The sequence below is a fragment of the Xenopus laevis genome, chromosome 8S (assembly GCF_017654675.1).
Source record: "Xenopus laevis strain J_2021 chromosome 8S, Xenopus_laevis_v10.1, whole genome shotgun sequence".
Lineage (NCBI taxonomy): Eukaryota > Metazoa > Chordata > Amphibia > Anura > Pipidae > Xenopus > Xenopus laevis.
Genome location: NC_054386.1, coordinates 41,555,002 through 41,573,324, shown reverse-complemented (window position 1 = coordinate 41,573,324; position 18,323 = coordinate 41,555,002). Strand labels below are relative to the sequence as shown.

Here is an 18,323-nt window from a genome sequence, read left to right as displayed (position 1 = left end):
TATGTCTATCCCCATGTCAGATTTCAAAATTGGACATAAAAAAACCTGTTTGCTTTTTTGAAAAATGGATCAGTGCAGAATTCTGCTGGAGCATCACTATTAACTGATGTGTTTTGAAAAAAACATGTTTTTCCATGACAATATCCCTTTAAGCAGTTGCTCCTGCTTGTTTGTGTCAAAAAATCGCATGCCACTTAAGGGCACAATAAAGTGCCACCTGCCCTGTCACTTAACAAAGAACTATTATGCTTCTGTTTGCTGCATTAGACTTAAGGGATTCCAGAAATTGTGTAAGGGCTTTAGAATTTTATTTCTAATTTTTGTTTTAGAAGGGGAAAAACACATTTTTTTTCCGGTGGTGTTAAAAGTACCAAAAAAAAGTACTCCAACTCAGACATGCCTGGTTTCCTCGTGAGGCAACTTCGGAAAACGAAGTGCCGCGAGTGCCATGCCGCAGGTGATTTTTCATTCTAGCAGACGGAAGACGGCGAAGCAGTTCAGGGAGATTAGTTGCCCCAAAGAAGAGGCGATAAGTCGCCGGGCGACTAAATCTACCCGAATCTCCTAGTGTGACCTTACCCTAAGCATTCAGAATCTGCTGCTGGATCACTGAGCTGCCAGACTGAGACACCAGAGACACGAACATTAAACTTTAAAATCATCAGCACTTCAAGTGTCCTAGGAAGCAGTAACTATAACTTGAGATTCACAGTCCGGCCTCGAGATTATAGGTGTAAAAGAGTGTACTGAGAGCAGTATTGGCTGTAAATGGGCCTGTAGGGTTTCCTATATCCAATACAACAGGGTTTTATGACACGCTAAATTGAACTGCTGTCGTATCACCCAAATTAGTTCCATGAAATCTGTTTTGCACCAAAAGTGTCCACTTTTTTTATGAGGTCTCTTGGAAATGCGCCATAATATCCCTGATTGATGGGTTAACAGTCTGCATTAGCAGGAGAGACAGTGTCACATTTCAAGAGCTCAGACGTCATATCCCCTTCCCCACTGGAGCTGTCCAGCTCATATTACTACCCAAGCAGAGAGTCAAAGAAAACATATCAGCAAACATATGCTCTCCCATGTGTTGCGTGGACCTAGCGAGGACAACTCTCTAACTAGGTATAAAGAAAGCTGTGTATTGCGAGGAATTTACCTCTGTTTTCTTCCCTTCACCTTTAGACCATCATTTTCAGAAGAGATTTGCCAGAACAACAAGCCAGAAATCGCCTTCTCTTTTTAAAACACTTGACTGATTCCCCGAGGATTCTGCTTCTGAATTTAGAAAGGACCCTCTAGGAGCTGAAGAATTCTTACTGGGATTTTACATCTGGGACACAATCATCTCAAAGAGAATGTGGGCACTGGGTTAAGATCTTCCAAAGCCCGGAAGATACGGCCCCAGACACAACCTGAGAAAAGGAGGTAAGACAACTTAAGTTCTGACTTGTAACCTTGTATTTCTTACTGGACATGCCTGTGCAAGCTGATACATTACTCCACTTGTAAATACCGATACTTGACAGAAAGCAGTTGTTTAGGGCAACTTTCCTGCTATGTCTCTGTTCAAAAGCATCTGATTACTCCTGCTTGATTTACAGTTCTGTTATACGTGTAGTTATTATTGTTATTATCCATTATTTTTAAATCACTGACTAATTCATGAGTGCTTTACAGAGATTATATATCATATCCCTGCCCCAGTATAGTTTACAATCTAAGGTATAACTTTAATCTGTGGGTAAAACTGCATCATGGGACAAGGGATTGTTATCATATACTTTAGCTCCAGTTGAGGTTAAACTACCATTCCCACCATCCTCAGCTGCCGGTGTAATTTCCAGCAAAGCTATAAGAGGCCATTTAGCAGATTCTTCACATATACATTGCAAACAAAATAACACTCATTAATTAAAACAAGCTGCTGTGGGCCTTGCTTGCTCGGTTCCCTTTTCCAAATACAATGCTTTTCACCGAAGGTTTTTTAAAAAGGGGGAAATGCTTGAAAGAACAGAACTTAGTCCTTAGAATATTAATAACTCATTATTTTTTGATCTCTGCGGATATATTTGCAGCTGTTTGTGTTGTCCAAATATACATACACTGTGTGAGTGCTGCACATTTTACTGGCCTTGCATACTTTGGTCTGGGGGTTTTCTTGTTTGCGCGTTTTCTTTCTTTGGGAAAATTTCCTCACTGGCAGGACATCTGCCCTAAAGCAGGTTTGCTTTGAAGAATATAAGTGTAACTAAAATGTTTGCTTTCTTCATGTTTCTGAGTTAAGATAATCCTGCTCATTCTTTCTGTGCTTGAATAGTGCTTTTATATAAATGAGCCAGAGCTTCCATGTACTCTCCTGACCGCTTGTGTGCTTGTATTTTTAGTACAATTTCTATATTATGAAGCTCAACCCTTTCAGCAAAGTGACAAACTTGCAGAGGTCACCAGCCAAGTCCAGGCTCACGAACCTATCCATGCTTTGTGGTATTTCTATGGCTCCTAAACAGTGTGCAGCACTCGTCAAAGCTGCATGTAAATCATTGTCATTTGTGATGATAACCGATTAAACCTTATGTATCTAACAAAATGTTTAAAATTAGAACTAACCCATGAAAGGCCATTAGTTGCAAAACATGTATTGGATCATAGAGCGTATACCAAGACCTGGCGGGCAGGGCATCTATGACCTAATGTATCTATTTTTTTGTAAATTATTATGTACCCTTATTTGAGGAGCTGGAAAAAATTTAAGATATAATGAATCCTTATTGGAAGCATTACAACCTATTGGGTCTATTTAATGTTTACAGGATTTTCTAGTAGACTTAAGGTATGAAGATCCAAATAACAGAAAGATCCTTTATCCAGAAAGCCCCAGGTTCAGAGCATTCTGGATAACAGGTCCCATGCCTATATATACGTTTTTTGTTTAGTTTACACAACAAAAATCTTTAGTCAAATATATACAGTTTTCCTCACTAATAGACCTAGGGGCCGATTCACTAACTTCGAGTGAAGGATTCGAAGGTAAAAAACTTCGAATTTCGAAGTTTTTTTTTTGGGCTACTTCGACCATCGAATGGACTACTACGACCTTCGACTACAACTTCAACTTCGAATCGAAGGATTCGAAGTAAAAATAGTTCGACTATTCGACCATTCGATAGTCGAAGTACTGTCTCTTTAAAAAATACTTCGACCCCCTAGTTCGCCATCTAAAAGCTACTGAAGTCAATGTTAGCCTATGGGGAAGGTCCCCATAGGCTTGGCTAACTTTTTTTGATCGAAGGATATTCCTTCGATCGTTGGATTTAAATCCTTCGAATCGTTCGATTCGAAGGATTTAATCATTTGATCGAAGGAATTATCCTTCGATCGTTCGATCTAACTATCTGCGCTAAATCCTTCGACTTCGATATTCGAAGTCGAAGGATTTCAATTCCTAGTCGAATATCGAGGGTTAATTAACCCTCGATATTCGACCCTTAGTGAATCAGCCCCCTAGTGTAACCATGCACATATACCTGCTTATATTGGTAATGCAGAAGTGAGATAGTGGGCCCTTTGTATAGACATTCCTTTATGAAGGAGTTAAAAATGTTGCCTTTGCATACAAAAATAGTGCATGCAGTGCCAATAAAAATACAGCGGAATGCAGAACAGCATAAACAGCACCAGGCTTACCAACTGCTTATGCTTTCCTCCTGTTTTCAACAAATTCAGCATACTCTAAAACTACATCCACAAAAGTATAAGAGACCATGTATATAAGCTCTTTGAAGAAAACTTACTTTTGGCCTATTCTACACTCTTCTACACACTCCATTAGGTCAATGAATTTGTAACAAATATAAGCTAAACAAGTCTGCCCATGAGTAACTCCGGAGTACACTGCCCTGACTGGTATATGTCTGTGATATTCTGAAGGTGTGGGATTTATTATCCAGAATACTAGGTGTTTCCTTCATGTGGTTCATCATGCCTTAAAGATAAACAATAAACATTAAAAACCCCAATATTTTTATCCAGGTTTAATATCTGACCCCATTAACCCTAGTGACTTGGTACCAGAAGGAACAGATTGAGAACTATCATCAGAAGACTAGATAGAAATTTTAATACAATGTTCAGTGCATGAAAAAAGTAACAATTGAATTCAAAATTTTTTGCCACTTTTCTGTTGTAATACATTTTTTGGCTGAAACCAGACCTGTGTAACAACAAGCCATATTGAGTATACCTGCCTATACAACATGAGTTTAAAGAAGAAAGCTTTTACCTACTATTATGCTTGTTAATTTAATTTTAATAACATAATCTAAATATCTCAAAAAGAGAGATGTAAACGACTTCCTGGTTGCAAGTAGCTAATTAGATAGCCAGGGCATAGCTAAATCCCCTGGATAATGGAATTCTACTTATCAGCAATACAAAACAGTCACAACAAAGGTTGAAGCGGGGGGGTTATACAGCGCTAATTATCTTTATTTTAACATTTAGCTAATTACAGGGGAGTTGGCAAAAACATTTCCCCACGAGTCCTGTTTTATTTTGCTCATGTTGACATAAGGGGAGTTATTTACTAAAGTCAAATACAAGAATCCTCTGCACTCAACCCATTATCAATATATTTAAGACAGAGACATTTTGTGCATACTGCTACTAAAAAATGCCTTACCCTTTAAACAAAACAGGGATTGTTTGTCCATATATTGCAATATATTTAAGCTGGCCAACTACGTCAAAGTCATCCCATATCTGGCCAGTCCTATGCTCAATTTCATCTGATTCATTAAGAATTCTATTGCTTCATTATACATTTTACAAAGGGACTTGGTTTTACCTGCAACTTAACTTGCTGCTTTCAAAGTAAACCTCCATACTTGGCTGCCCTTTTATTAGACACCAGTGGGATCACCTGACTATAGCTGGGAAGGGTGGGAGCTACAACATGGAGCTGGTCACTGCTCCTGTATAAACTATAACAAACAAGGGAAAGTTGTGCTCACCACTATTTTTTAAAACCATTAGGCGGGGGTGCAATGAGGGTGTGACCACAAAATACATATAGTCAAATACAAGAATCCTCTGCACTCAACCCATTATCAATATATTTAAGACAGAGACATTTTGTGCATACTGCTACTAAAAAATGCCTTACCCTTTAAACAAAACAGGGATTGTTTGTCCATATATTGCAATATATTTAAGCTGGCCAACTACGTCAAAGTCATCCCATATCTGGCCAGTCCTATGCTCAATTTCATCTGATTCATTAAGAATTCTATTGCTTCATTATACATTTTACAAAGGGACTTGGTTTTACCTGCAACTTAACTTGCTGCTTTCAAAGTAAACCTCCATACTTGGCTGCCCTTTTATTAGACACCAGTGGGATCACCTGACTATAGCTGGGAAGGGTGGGAGCTACAACATGGAGCTGGTCACTGCTCCTGTATAAACTATAACAAACAAGGGAAAGTTGTGCTCACCACTATTTTTTAAAACCATTAGGCGGGGGTGCAATGAGGGTGTGACCACAAAATACATATAGTCAAATACAAGAATCCTCTGCACTCAACCCATTATCAATATATTTAAGACAGAGACATTTTGTGCATACTGCTACTAAAAATGCCTTACCCTTTAAACAAAACAGGGATTGTTTGTCCATATATTGCAATATATTTAAGCTGGCCAACTACGTCAAAGTCATCCCATATCTGGCCAGTCCTATGCTCAATTTCATCTGATTCATTAAGAATTCTATTGCTTCATTATACATTTTACAAAGGGACTTGGTTTTACCTGCAACTTAACTTGCTGCTTTCAAAGTAAACCTCCATACTTGGCTGCCCTTTTATTAGACACCAGTGGGATCACCTGACTATAGCTGGGAAGGGTGGGAGCTACAACATGGAGCTGGTCACTGCTCCTGTATAAACTATAACAAACAAGGGAAAGTTGTGCTCACCACTATTTTTTAAAACCATTAGGCGGGGGTGCAATGAGGGTGTGACCACAAAATACATATAGTCAAATACAAGAATCCTCTGCACTCAACCCATTATCAATATATTTAAGACAGAGACATTTTGTGCATACTGCTACTAAAAAATGCCTTACCCTTTAAACAAAACAGGGATTGTTTGTCCATATATTGCAATATATTTAAGCTGGCCAACTACGTCAAAGTCATCCCATATCTGGCCAGTCCTATGCTCAATTTCATCTGATTCATTAAGAATTCTATTGCTTCATTATACATTTTACAAAGGGACTTGGTTTTACCTGCAACTTAACTTGCTGCTTTCAAAGTAAACCTCCATATTTACTAAACTCTGGTCAGGATTTTTTGGTCAAAATTCAAATTTTTAATTTTTTTTGTTTCAAACTCAAATGTTTCCGGAATTTTTTTTAAAGCCCAATGCTGCAAAAAGTCTGAATCCGAAAACCCGCCATCTTAAGCTGGCCATAGACGCAAAGATCCGATCATAGGAATGATCGTAGGATCGGACTTCATTTCACGACCGGCCACTAACCATTCCGATCAAATAAAACACAAAAGAACAGATCAGCCGATGTTCTGCCCGTGACAGTAATCGTATGGAAGTTATGTCCGACCAAAGCTAGTGACAGTCTCCCTCGGCAATACATGCAGAGATATTATCAGCAGCCGACAAATCTTTTAACCTGTCCGATCGACCAAACAACCGATCTCCGCCGGACGAAAAAGGTCGGGACACTACACGCGTTCCGAAAATCGTACGAATCCTCGATTCGTACGAAAACCTCCTGTATAGTGATCTTTGCGTCTATGGCCAGCTTTAGACCTGCAGAGATTGTATATAAGCCAATGGGAGAGGTCCCTATTCTATTTGGAAGTTTCTGTGGTTGTTTTTCAGGAAAAAAGCCTGAAAAAAATTGCGCGATTTGGGAAAAAACTTCGAAAAAAAATGTATGATTTGGGTTTCCACACAATTTTATTGAGTTTTCCCCTCTCCGATTAAAGCAAGCTTTCTAAATAATAAATATAATAAGGTCAAATTGTGGATTCTAGATTGGTTGTACTTTTTTTAAATTAAAAAATCTGAAAAAACCTCCTGTATAGTGATCCTTTTGACCAGCTGCTAAAACAGTTTCTGGTGGAATATTGCAGGCAGTGAGTTTTCTGTTCCTGAAGATTCCGCCCAGACATAAAGAAGGTTTCATGATGATCGGGATAGTCTGGTTTGCATTTTATCTGGAAGCATTTTAGATGTCATTTGCTTCTGTGTAAACTGCATTGTGTGATCTCTTAGTATAACCTGACTTTGTTTTTTTCTCAAAAGTAGTTACTTAGGCGTGACCGAGGTGTACCCTGTGAGCATAAATTGAGATTATTCCAAAGTCTTTTTTGCTTATTTAACCCAAGGAGAGTCAAGTGCTCCCGAAGAATATTTACTTAAAAGGCGCAGCCCCCCTCTAGCAGCAATTATCTGCAATGGAAACAGAAACATAGTTCAAATTAGCAGTTTCTTTGTATCTTAAATCTTCTGGTAACAATTTTCTCATCACACTTGTGGTATGTATTATTTTTTCAGAGATGTTTCATCGTTCACATGAGTGCATGCCCCAGTGGAGCTCAGAGTCTAAGTTGTCTCAATCAAATAGATGGTCAATTAACCTGTCTGTATGTTTTTAAAAGTGTGCATAGAAGTTTGCACTGACACCAGGAGAACATACAAATCTTTGTGATCGTACCTTTGTAAGAAATTGAATTCATGAATGCCTTGCTGCACATCACAGAAATCCCACCAAAGGAGCCGATTTTTTATGTGTATGGCCACCTTAAAAGTGATTTAAATTGAGACTTGGGATTCCTTTTTCAAAAGCAGCAGTGATAGAGTTTTGATAAGAAAATGGTAGTCCGTATATAAATTCTAGCTGTAGACTATGAAAAAATATGCAATGAAGAAACCATACATTATGGAATTAGAAGAAAAAGAGTGCTGGAAAATTAACTCTGGCAGGCTTAGCAAGAATTTGGTATAGTTATATGCAGCCTAGAACTTTTTATCTGTTTTTCATCTGTTGCTAACTGCATCTCACAACATCCAAGTTACCTTTTGAGTTTGCTGTGCAAATCCTTTATCTTAATTTCATCTAGAGCTATGACGGCAATGTCCCATCAAATCCCCCTCATTCATTTGAATTCAATCACCTTTACCATCACAAACACTCTTGCGTTGGTCAATTGTGCCTGTCCCATAAGTGTTCCAATGGTTCCAGATGGATGCCATTGAAATCAATGAGGGCTGTTCCATTGTATACCATCTGCTGAGGTCAACATTAGACAAGGAAATGCCCTGATTTGCCTCATCCAGGCCCCAATTTGTGGAAAGGCCACAGAGGCCCAGGCTTAGAGGGGCGGCATGTCGCCCAACCACAACCGCATTGGTTTGGAAGCACTGGGGATTCGCACAAGATACAATAGTTTTTAAACTTCCCAGTGCACCTATCCTCAACTAGGGGTAGGCAGAGTAGGCACGTGCCTAGGGCGCAAAGCTGGAGGGGCGCCTGGCACGCACCTTCTCTGCCTCTGCTATCCCCTAGTCCGGTCCCTGCTCTGGCGTGTGCGCATTTGCGCATGCGCGAAAACGGAAGTGCGCATGTGCACTCGTATTTTTTCCGCGCATGCGCACTTGTGTATTTTCGCGCACTCGGGTATTGGGCGCTTTGCCGGGCCAGGCTGCCTGGGGCGCCTGCCCGCGTTGGCCCGGCACTGCCCACTGTAAACCACACCCATGTTACCACAAGTACTTTTAAGATCCTATTCACATTAACGGTGGTAGAACACCAGAAAACCAAATGGTTGGTGCATACTGCAGGGAAATCCCTCATCGCTCATATGTGAAAAATTTAAGTCATGTTAAAACATACCCGGTTTCAATCCATATGCCTCATCCTCCACTGTGGATAATACAACAACCCCCAACACATGATTAAACACCTTAGGGGCCCTTAACAACAATTTCTAAATGCTAACAAACCCCAAGAACAAACCCCTAACAGGCTTACATTCCACAGGTAGCGTAGGGCAAGCAGAGAATGGCACATACAAGCAGCACTGGGCAAGCAGAGAATGGCACACACAAGCAGCACTAGGCAAGCAGAGAATGGCACACACAGGGAGGGAAGGCAGAACAGAGCAGGAGATAGGGAAAGCTATCATTCTAATATGTACTACATACAGTGACACAGTGCTGGTGCCTCATTAGCATTTTGAATAAGGTGTGAACAGGTGAACAATGTGGGCAGTTTCAGTCTGGGTCTCAGGTGTGAACAGTTCAGGGCTTTAGGGGGTGTGAACAATAGAGGTGTCACAAGTGTGAACAATGCAGGAGGATCACAGGTGTGAACAATACAGGGGATTAATCTCTGTAGTGGTATCTTTTAAAGCTTACATATGGTAAGCAGACACAGCATGTGGGGGGCCACAGAAGGTGGGGTCACGGCCGCATGCAGCCCGCAGGCTGCCAGCTGGACAGACCTGTGAAAAATCATTATAATATCTTTTATCTATTAGAGATGGTACATTTGCCTTCCTCTTCTGACTCTTTCCAGCTGGATCACTGAACCTGGAAACCGAATTATTGCTCTGTGAGGCTACAGTTTTATTGTTATTGTTTTTATTATTTATCTTTCTGTTTGGGCCTTTTACTATTTATCTTCCAGTCAATCAAACCTCTTCCTGGTTGCTAAGGTAAATTGGACCCTAGCACCCATTGCTTATTGACAAGGCCCAGTTAGAGGTTTGCTGTCTTTCCAGATTCTGCTGTTTGTTTTTTAGATGCCCTAAACAGCAACACTTAGCACAATTAAAACACACAGCCCTGGAGTGTTATAGACAAAGATGAAATTCTGCTAAAAAATTATTATGTACACTGCAAAAACAAAATAGCGATAGATACTCTTCCAGACTTCAATAAAAGCCATAATCAAAATACTTTCCCATGTATAAAAAAGAAAGAAGCAATATCTGGCAGCAGAAGATGTTAAAAAAAGCATTACAGTAGATTATAACATTCATAAAAAGGTCCTGTCTTTGGATTTTATTCCTTCATTACCATGTATAATATGCAACAAGTAGTCTAGCAGCTTTTGAATGGCGTTCAGGAAAGTAGCTAAACCCTTTTGAGCTGTCGGTTTCCATCTGGAAAAGCATTAAGAAGTAGAAGGCTGGTTTTGACGCAAGCACTTCTACACAAAAGCACTAATGCACAGTTCACTAAAATCCCTAAATGGCACTAACATCGACAAAACAGACTTTGTCAAAGCCAGCCTCATTCCACTATGTGCCAAACTTGAACTCCTTTAACAAACTTTAACTAATACTTGTCTTTCCCAAGGTTGTTTAATGGCTTGTCTGGCTGGAAATTGCTTGTAGTAAAGTATGGTTGGCAATCCTCAGAGGGACTACCCATCTAGCAACATGAATGCCTCTTGAAAGAGAACTTTTACTTTTTTATATGTAGAATGTAGTGCTTCTCCCTAGATTCCTTCTCAATGTACATTCCTGACCAGTGGTGTAACTAGATATTACTGGGCCCCACAGCAAATTATTCTTCAGGCCCCCCCAAAAAATAATTTGCTGTGGAGCCCAGTAATATCTAGTTACACCACTGGCCAGGAATGTTTAGAGGTTGACTTGTTTTACCGAAATTTATTGAAACTGTATATGAATTAGGGCCTCATGGGGCCCCTATATCTCCTGCCCCCCTGCAGCTGCTGGGTCTGCTTCCTCTGTAATTACACCTTTGTTCCTGGCCATCTCTTCTTACCTCACTAATTGTTCCTTCAGTGTCTCCTACAATGGAGTAGCATCTTCTCCCCTACCTCTTTCTTTTGGGGTTCCTCAAGGCTCTGTCCTGGGCCCCTTATTATTCTCCCTCTATACTTGCTCCCTTGGCAATCAAATCCACTCATATGGTTTCCACTACCACCTCTATCCTGACAATACTCAGATCTATCTCTCCTCTCCTGATCTCAACCCAGAACTCCTGCCTATCCACCACCTCTACTTGCATGTCGAAACGCTACCTTAAACTAAACCTTTCTAAAATGAAAATGGCTCTCTTTCCTCCAACTAACACCCTTAGCATCCCGGAAGTATCTATCATAACTAACAATTCCACTATAACCCCAGCTGCCCAGGTCCGGTGCCTTGGGGTTATCCTAGATTCTGCCCTGTCCTTCACTCCTCATATCCAGTCACTTATTAAATCATGTTACTTCCACCTAAGGAACATATCTAACATTAGATCATTTATCACCCAAGATGCCTGCAAGATTCTTATTCACTTACTTGTCATATCATATCTAGTCTACTGTAACTCTCTTTTAATTGTCCTTCCCCGTCAGAGACTGTCACCTCTTCAGTCCATACTGAACACTGCCGCCAGGTAGGGATGGGCGAATTTGACCCGTTTCGTTTCGCAAAAAATTCGCCGCCGGCGAAATGTCGCAGACGCCCATTAAAGTCTATGGGCGTCAAAAACTATTTTGTCGCGCAGCGAATACGTTTTGACGCGCGTCTTTTTTTTTTTTTTTTTGACGTCTATGGGTATCATTTTTTCGGCGAAACGAGGTGAAAAAATCCGCCAATCACTTCCGCCAGGCTTATACACCTCAGCAACAGCTCCTCCTCTGCCATGCCAATCTCTGCACTGGCTTCCATTATCTTTCAGAATAAAATTCAAATTAATGACCCTGACATTCAAAGCACTTCATAACTCTGCCCCACCCTACATCTCTGAGGTCATCTCTATATACTCACCCGACCGCTTACTACGCTCCTCTACTGACCTGCTACTCAACTCTTCTCTCATTACCTCCTCACATGCACGCATTCAAGACTTTGCAAGGGCTATACCCCTCCTCTGGAATACTCTTCCACTGTCTGTCTGCCTCCCAACCTGTTTTCAAAAGATCTCTCTGCAATACCACATACAGTACTACATCTCTCACCCACTTCATTCTGATCTTGCCCACTCCCATACATTGTGTCTTATTCCCTTCCCTTTAGATTGTAAGCTCTTTTGCACAGGGTCTTCCTCACCTTTTGTACCGGTATTGGTTGTGATGTATGTAACTCAATATGATCTATATACAGTATGTAATTCTTGTGATTTCTTTTAGTATAAACACATTTATTTTACATTGCTGCAAAATATGTTGAAGCTATATAAATACATGTTATTAATAATAAATAATAATCATAATCTCCTGTGTGCTCTCAGAGCCATATTTTTTGCTACACCATCCACTCCCAGTGTAGAAAACTCTCCAGTCCTGGCACTTAAGAGCCAGTGCCCAAACCTTGCATTTTTACCCTCTAATTAATTTAAACAAATAAGATGTTTGTTAAATAGACAATCAGAATGAAATGCTTTCTGCTTATTGGCTGCTATAGATGGTTAGACCTGTAGCAAACATTTTGTTGTAAGTTCCTAATTAGTAAACTTAGGGCTCAATTTATTACTATCTTTCTATGAGCAGTACCAGTTTGTTACTTGTAAAACTGATAAAAAGAGCTATGGATTTTTCAATTTATTTATCAAATCATTTTCTGAAAAATCCCCACATTGCATGGTTATTACTGCACCCTATAGAAAATGAAGGCCCTTATCTGCTCAAAGCAGTCAAACACATTTGGTGCCCTGACGGCTTCAACAGCATAAATTCATCCGTTTGTTGGTTTCTTCTTTTTTTAAGAAGTTTTTATAAACCCTTAAAAAGAGTGAATTGATGGGAATATTTCTGGATGCCCTTTTTGATTTTGATTTTTTTTGATCATTTGGTTAATATTGTCCACCATAATACAGTGCAATAAATTGCAGTTGCCTGCATAGAATGCCTCAGTCAAGAAAACTCAGGCTAATGGCACAATTTTAATTTTTTCTACCTGTTCTAGTCTGTTTGAGGTGTTTCTTTCCATTCCCAGCATAGTCCAAGTGTGCAGCTGTACTTGCCAGGCAGGAATGTGAGAGCTTGGTGTCTTTTTCTTCTTTTCTTGTGTTTCCCAGAAATCTTTGTTTTAATACAAATATTCTTTGTCTGATATTTTACAAGCATTGGGTAAGGATTGCACTCTGCACTGGCACTAAAACAATTACATTTAAGGCATTAACAAGGCACCACAAAGTCTGAATTAATACCAAGGGACATTCCTTTAATGTGGAAGGGCAACAGATCTGTGCCAGGTCACAACTAAAGTACAGAATGGACTGGTTTTTGAGTCATTAGAATTAGAAAAAAAAAAATAACAGCAAAGGCATCCATGCATCATCCTGATTTTTATGTTAAAGTGATGCTAACATGCACCAATTCAACAGATATTGAATTTATTTATATTATATATATATATATATATATATATATATATATATATATATAATATATATATATATATAGATATAGATATATATATATATATATAGATATAGATATAAATATATATATAGATATAGATATATATATATATATATATATAGATATAGATATATATATATATATATATATATATATGTATGTATAATTAGTATCCTTTATTTATATAGCACTAGCATATTCTGCAAAGATAGCTTTATCGTTCACATCATTTTCTGCATCTATGGAGCTGCAGGAAGCTCTGAAATACAAAATTTCATTGTAGACAAAATTTTCTATTTCTCCTTTAAAAATGAAAATGTTAATTTTACTTGATTGTAACTAAGATAGAATATGAGCAGATTTACTTTGAATGGTAAATTTGAATTTTCTGATTTTGTTATGGTCAAAACTCTCACATTTGAATTTAAAACCACCAACGCAAATTTGAATTAAAATGTGAGATTTAGAACACCTTGACCCTGGTCCTAATTTGACCACCTAAAACCTGCCGAGTTCATGTAGAAGTCAATGGCAGAAGTCTGTTGAACCATTTGAAGATTTTAATTGCCTTTCTGACATTTGAGTTTTTTTCAGAGGAAAACTCTATTCAGATTTGATTTGAATTTGATTTGAATTTGATTAGAATATTCATACTGTATCGAATATTAGACGGTCGAGTTTTTTCATAAATAACCTCCCATCCCAACCTCCCATTTCAGTTGAGTACATTCGATTTTATTTGAGTATTATGTGTAAAAAAAAAATTCACATAACTTCAAAATTCGACCTTTGATAAATAACCCCCCAAAATTTGTGTTTGTGGAAAACTATTTTTTTTTTTTAAAAGAATGTTAAAATGTTTGTAGCCTTAGGGTAATAGTCAAAATATTTTTCTCCTCCAGGCGCCACTCCAAATAAAGAATGCATCCGATAAGGTGCTTAGCATTCAGTAGTATTAAGGGTAGCGATAAGCATATTGCCCTGTTTTGCTTTGCTGAAAAAATAGTGAAACTGCAGAAAGATTCACAAAATGGTGAATTTAAATCGTACTTTCACAAATGCATTGGAGTGAATGGGTTCTTTTTGTAGTCAATGAGCATTTTTTTCTCAAGACAAATACATTAAAGTCATTGGGCATTTTTTCTTGCTCCTAATGTCATTGAAGTCTGTTGGGTGTTATTCTTGTTTTTATTTTTGTTTTTTTGACCCCTCATGATAGAAACATTTTTTTTTCATGTGAACCAAAACCAGTGGAGATTTGCCTAAATCTTTGCATATGTGGCAGCTGCACATAGTATCTGTACATTCGCTCATCTCTATTTAGAGATAGTGATAGAATAAAGGAAGCTTTAAGGGCTATTCCACACGGGGAGATAGCGACGCGTTTGCGGTCGCGGCGACAAAGCGCCGCGACAGTCGCCGCGACTGGCGCAGGCGACAGTTTTGTATGGGCGCCTATGTAAAAACGCCTGTGCTAACCACACGAGGCGATGCGCTTTTCAACAGTCGCCTGAAAATGCCTCGCCAGGCTTTTTCAGGCGACTGTTGAAAAGCGCATCGCCTCGTGTGGTTAGCACAGGCGTTTTTACATAGGCGCCCATACAAAACTGTCGCCTGCGCCGGTCGCGGCGACTGTCGCGGCGCTTTGTCGCCGCGACCGCAAACGCATTGCTATCTCCCCGTGTGGACTAGCCCTAACACAGAGCCTTTGCCGATCAATACAGTAGATTAGGTTATTAGACATTCAAGCCTGTTACCTTGATGAGTGAGTGCTTTGGATTGTACTTAACATACATATCACAGGGGCTGGCAGTGGTTATATGTAGTAGTGATTGTGGAAAAATCATTCATGTACCACAACTTTAATATTACGTATGGCACCTGTTATCCAGGATGCTCGGGACCTAGGGCTTTCTGGATAATGGATCTTTTTAGTAAGCTGGATCTTCATACCTTACGTCTACTAGAAAATCATGTAAACATGACATAAACTCAATAGGCTGTTTTGCTTCCAATAAGGATTAATTATATCTTAGTTTGGATCAAGTACAAGGTACTGTTTTATTATTACTGAGAAAAAGGAAATACTTTTTAAAAATTTTGATTATTTGGCTAAAATGGAGTCTATGTGAGAAGGCCTTTCCGTAATTCAGAGCATTCTGGATAATGGGTTCTGGATAACGGATCCCATACCTGTAGTAGGAATAATTGTGAGTGACGGATACCATGAAAGCAAAAGTTTTTAAAAGATTCATGACAATGTCTTTAGGACAGACTAATTTGTTATTATTCTTTATAGACTATTGACAGTTCACATCTGGGAGCAGTAAAGGTAGATGTGGAATGAAATGTGCAACACTGCCAGTTCCCAAACGTATTTGTTCAGAAGCGGCATAAGCAAATCAAGATAAATTACAGAAGGATTATTTTAGTATTTCCTCTTATATGTGGCCCTGTATAAAGACATACTGTATACACCTGTGTGACCTACATCATTAGCCATTTGAAGTGTAATGATAAACAAAACATGTTGTTCTTATTCTTGTGGCATAAAAGAGCTAGTATTATAATAAATGTGTATTTGCATAAATATTTTTCTGATGTGAGTTTGAGTTATCTGGAAAACCAGCCAGAAGACATGTTTGTTGATATACTGTTTGCAAATATGTAGCTCTAGGGGTTGTGCCTGCAACTAGGCCTAGTTCCATAAGAAGGCTTCTTGGGCATAAATACTCTCAAGAAAAATAGTTGGAAGGGGCCACATGAAGTAACCCGAGTATACATAAAGTGAGGGGTTGGGATGAAATCGGGCATAACTGTTTTGGGGTGATAAGGAATTGGCTGTGGACCATATTTTTTCTTTGGGCTTTGGAAGCTTTAGCTATTACAGGAGAAGGAAAGACTGTATTTACTTGGTGGTGCCAAAAGTTAGGGACCCCCAAGTGATTGTATTTGCTTATCTGAAGCCCCAGGCCGGTGCTCCGATCAGCAGAAAACTGCATAGGTCCAAGGGTTCTTCCAGCTAACACCACAGGGCGATCGGCTTCTGGCCTCTTCTTTCTTCTTGTGGGTGCGCATGTAAAGTAGCGTAAAAAGCTGAACACTTCTTAACAAAGAAGATGTCTATTTCGTTCTACTGTGCATGCGTCAGCCCCAGGAAATTTGAAGAAGAAGAAGGAAGCTGATCGATCCGTTGTGATCGCTGGAAGAACCCCTGGACAGTTTTGTGCTGATATGAGCACTGGCCTGGGGTGTAAGGTAAGTATATATAATCACTTGGGGGTGCTTAACTTTTGGCACCCCCAAGTAAATAGGCCTTTCCTTCTCCTTTAAACCTTTCAGCTCTCACTTTAAGTGCAGGTGTGTTATCCACACCTTCTGAAGCAACCTGATTGCTCCTATGTGCTTATTCAGGTAACTGTGACCTTTGTAAAGGATGTGGGATGTCAGTGTTAAGAGAAACAATCTATTCTCCTGGTATGGTTTGTTAATAAATAACCTGTAATAAAGAGGAAAAAGAAAACTGTTTGAAATGTCTCCTTTGTGTAATTACCAACTATTCCACATTTTGAAACTGTCATATGAAACGTCCCACTAAGCAGTTAGCATGTCACATTTGCTTGTATAAATATAAGTCACACCTATATTTACCTGCCTTCTCAAAACTTACATCGTTGAAGGAACTTGTATTACAATAATATACAAAGAGTGTAAGCCACTGACACAATGGGCATTCATAAATTATCACACGGCAGCAAAGTCATAGACAGGATTCAGACTGGCTGCCTTACATAAAGAAAATGTGGTATGTTGTAACAAAAACAGATTACCAGTAGGTTAATGGTCCAGGTATATATTCCCTTAATCCCTTGTAACAACAATACAGAAATTCTGACCTCATATGGGAATCTAGTTGCATTATTTGAATGATAGCTTGCTTTCTTATCCTCTGGACACTTTGTATTCTGGCCAGATTTATTGTAGTCTTATAAGGTTTTGTGTGTTTGATATAGAATGTATAGTCTCGTTCTAGTATTTTCTATTGCATTTTGACAATCTCTAAATGTTAATGACACCTTAGCTAATGTCCTAGTGAAACTCCATAGTGGATAGTTAGGATAAAATTTGGGGAGAAAGCTTGGATGCTCCTGGAAGCCCTGCTTGAATGTTAGTTATTCTGTCATATGGGATGAACTGTTTCTTACTGTAGTACATATTCCTACAATTATGTAATCTATAGTGAACTGATACTTGCTGTAGTAGATATGCCTGTACCTATGTAATCTAGAGTGAACTGTTACTTGCTGTAGTAGATATTCCTGCAGCTATGTAATCTGGGGTGAACTGTTACTTGCTGTAGTAGATACTCCCATAACTATGTAAACTGGGTGAACTGTTACTTGCTGCTATAGTAGATATTCCTGCAGCTATGTAATCTGGGGAGAACTGCTACTTGCTGAAGTAGATATTCCCATTATAATGTAATCGGGGGTGAACTGTTACTTGCTGTTTTAGATATCCCTGCAGCTATGTAATCTTGGGTGAACTGTTACTTTCTGTAGTAGATATTCTCATACCTATGTAATCAGGGGTGAACTGTTACTTGCTGTAGTATAAATTCCTGCAGATATGTAATCTGGGGATACACTGTTACTTGCTGTAGTAGATATTCTCATAACTATGTAATCAGGGATAACCTGTTAATTGCTGTAGTATATATTCTTGCATCTATGTAATCTGGGGTGAACTGTTACTTGCTGAAGTAGATATTCTCATAATTGTGTAATCTGGGGTGAACTGCAGTGTATTCAAATATTTGTAACTGTTGTATAACCTAGGGAGTGCCATGATCAAAAGTAGGACCTTAATAGGGGGTCTTGAACCAAAAATGTCATCTGGGACATACTAGG

The 18,323-nt window shown here is 39.0% G+C and overlaps 1 protein-coding gene across 4 annotated transcripts in view; it reads left to right on the top strand.

Moving 5' to 3' along the window:
• Window positions 1-18,323, top strand: part of nek6.S (NIMA-related kinase 6 S homeolog) — a 168,504-nt gene that overhangs the window by 41,999 nt on the left and 108,182 nt on the right. For 2 of the 4 annotated variants that reach the window (XM_018231876.2, XM_041574113.1), the window contains exon 2: window positions 1,183-1,425. The exons of 1 other annotated variant lie outside the window; for it this stretch is intronic. The gene's annotated coding sequence lies outside the window, so the exon portion shown is untranslated. Of the gene's footprint in view, window positions 1-1,093; window positions 1,426-18,323 lie in introns of those variants that run through there. One more of the 4 variants, NM_001087185.2, reaches the window with a different exon arrangement.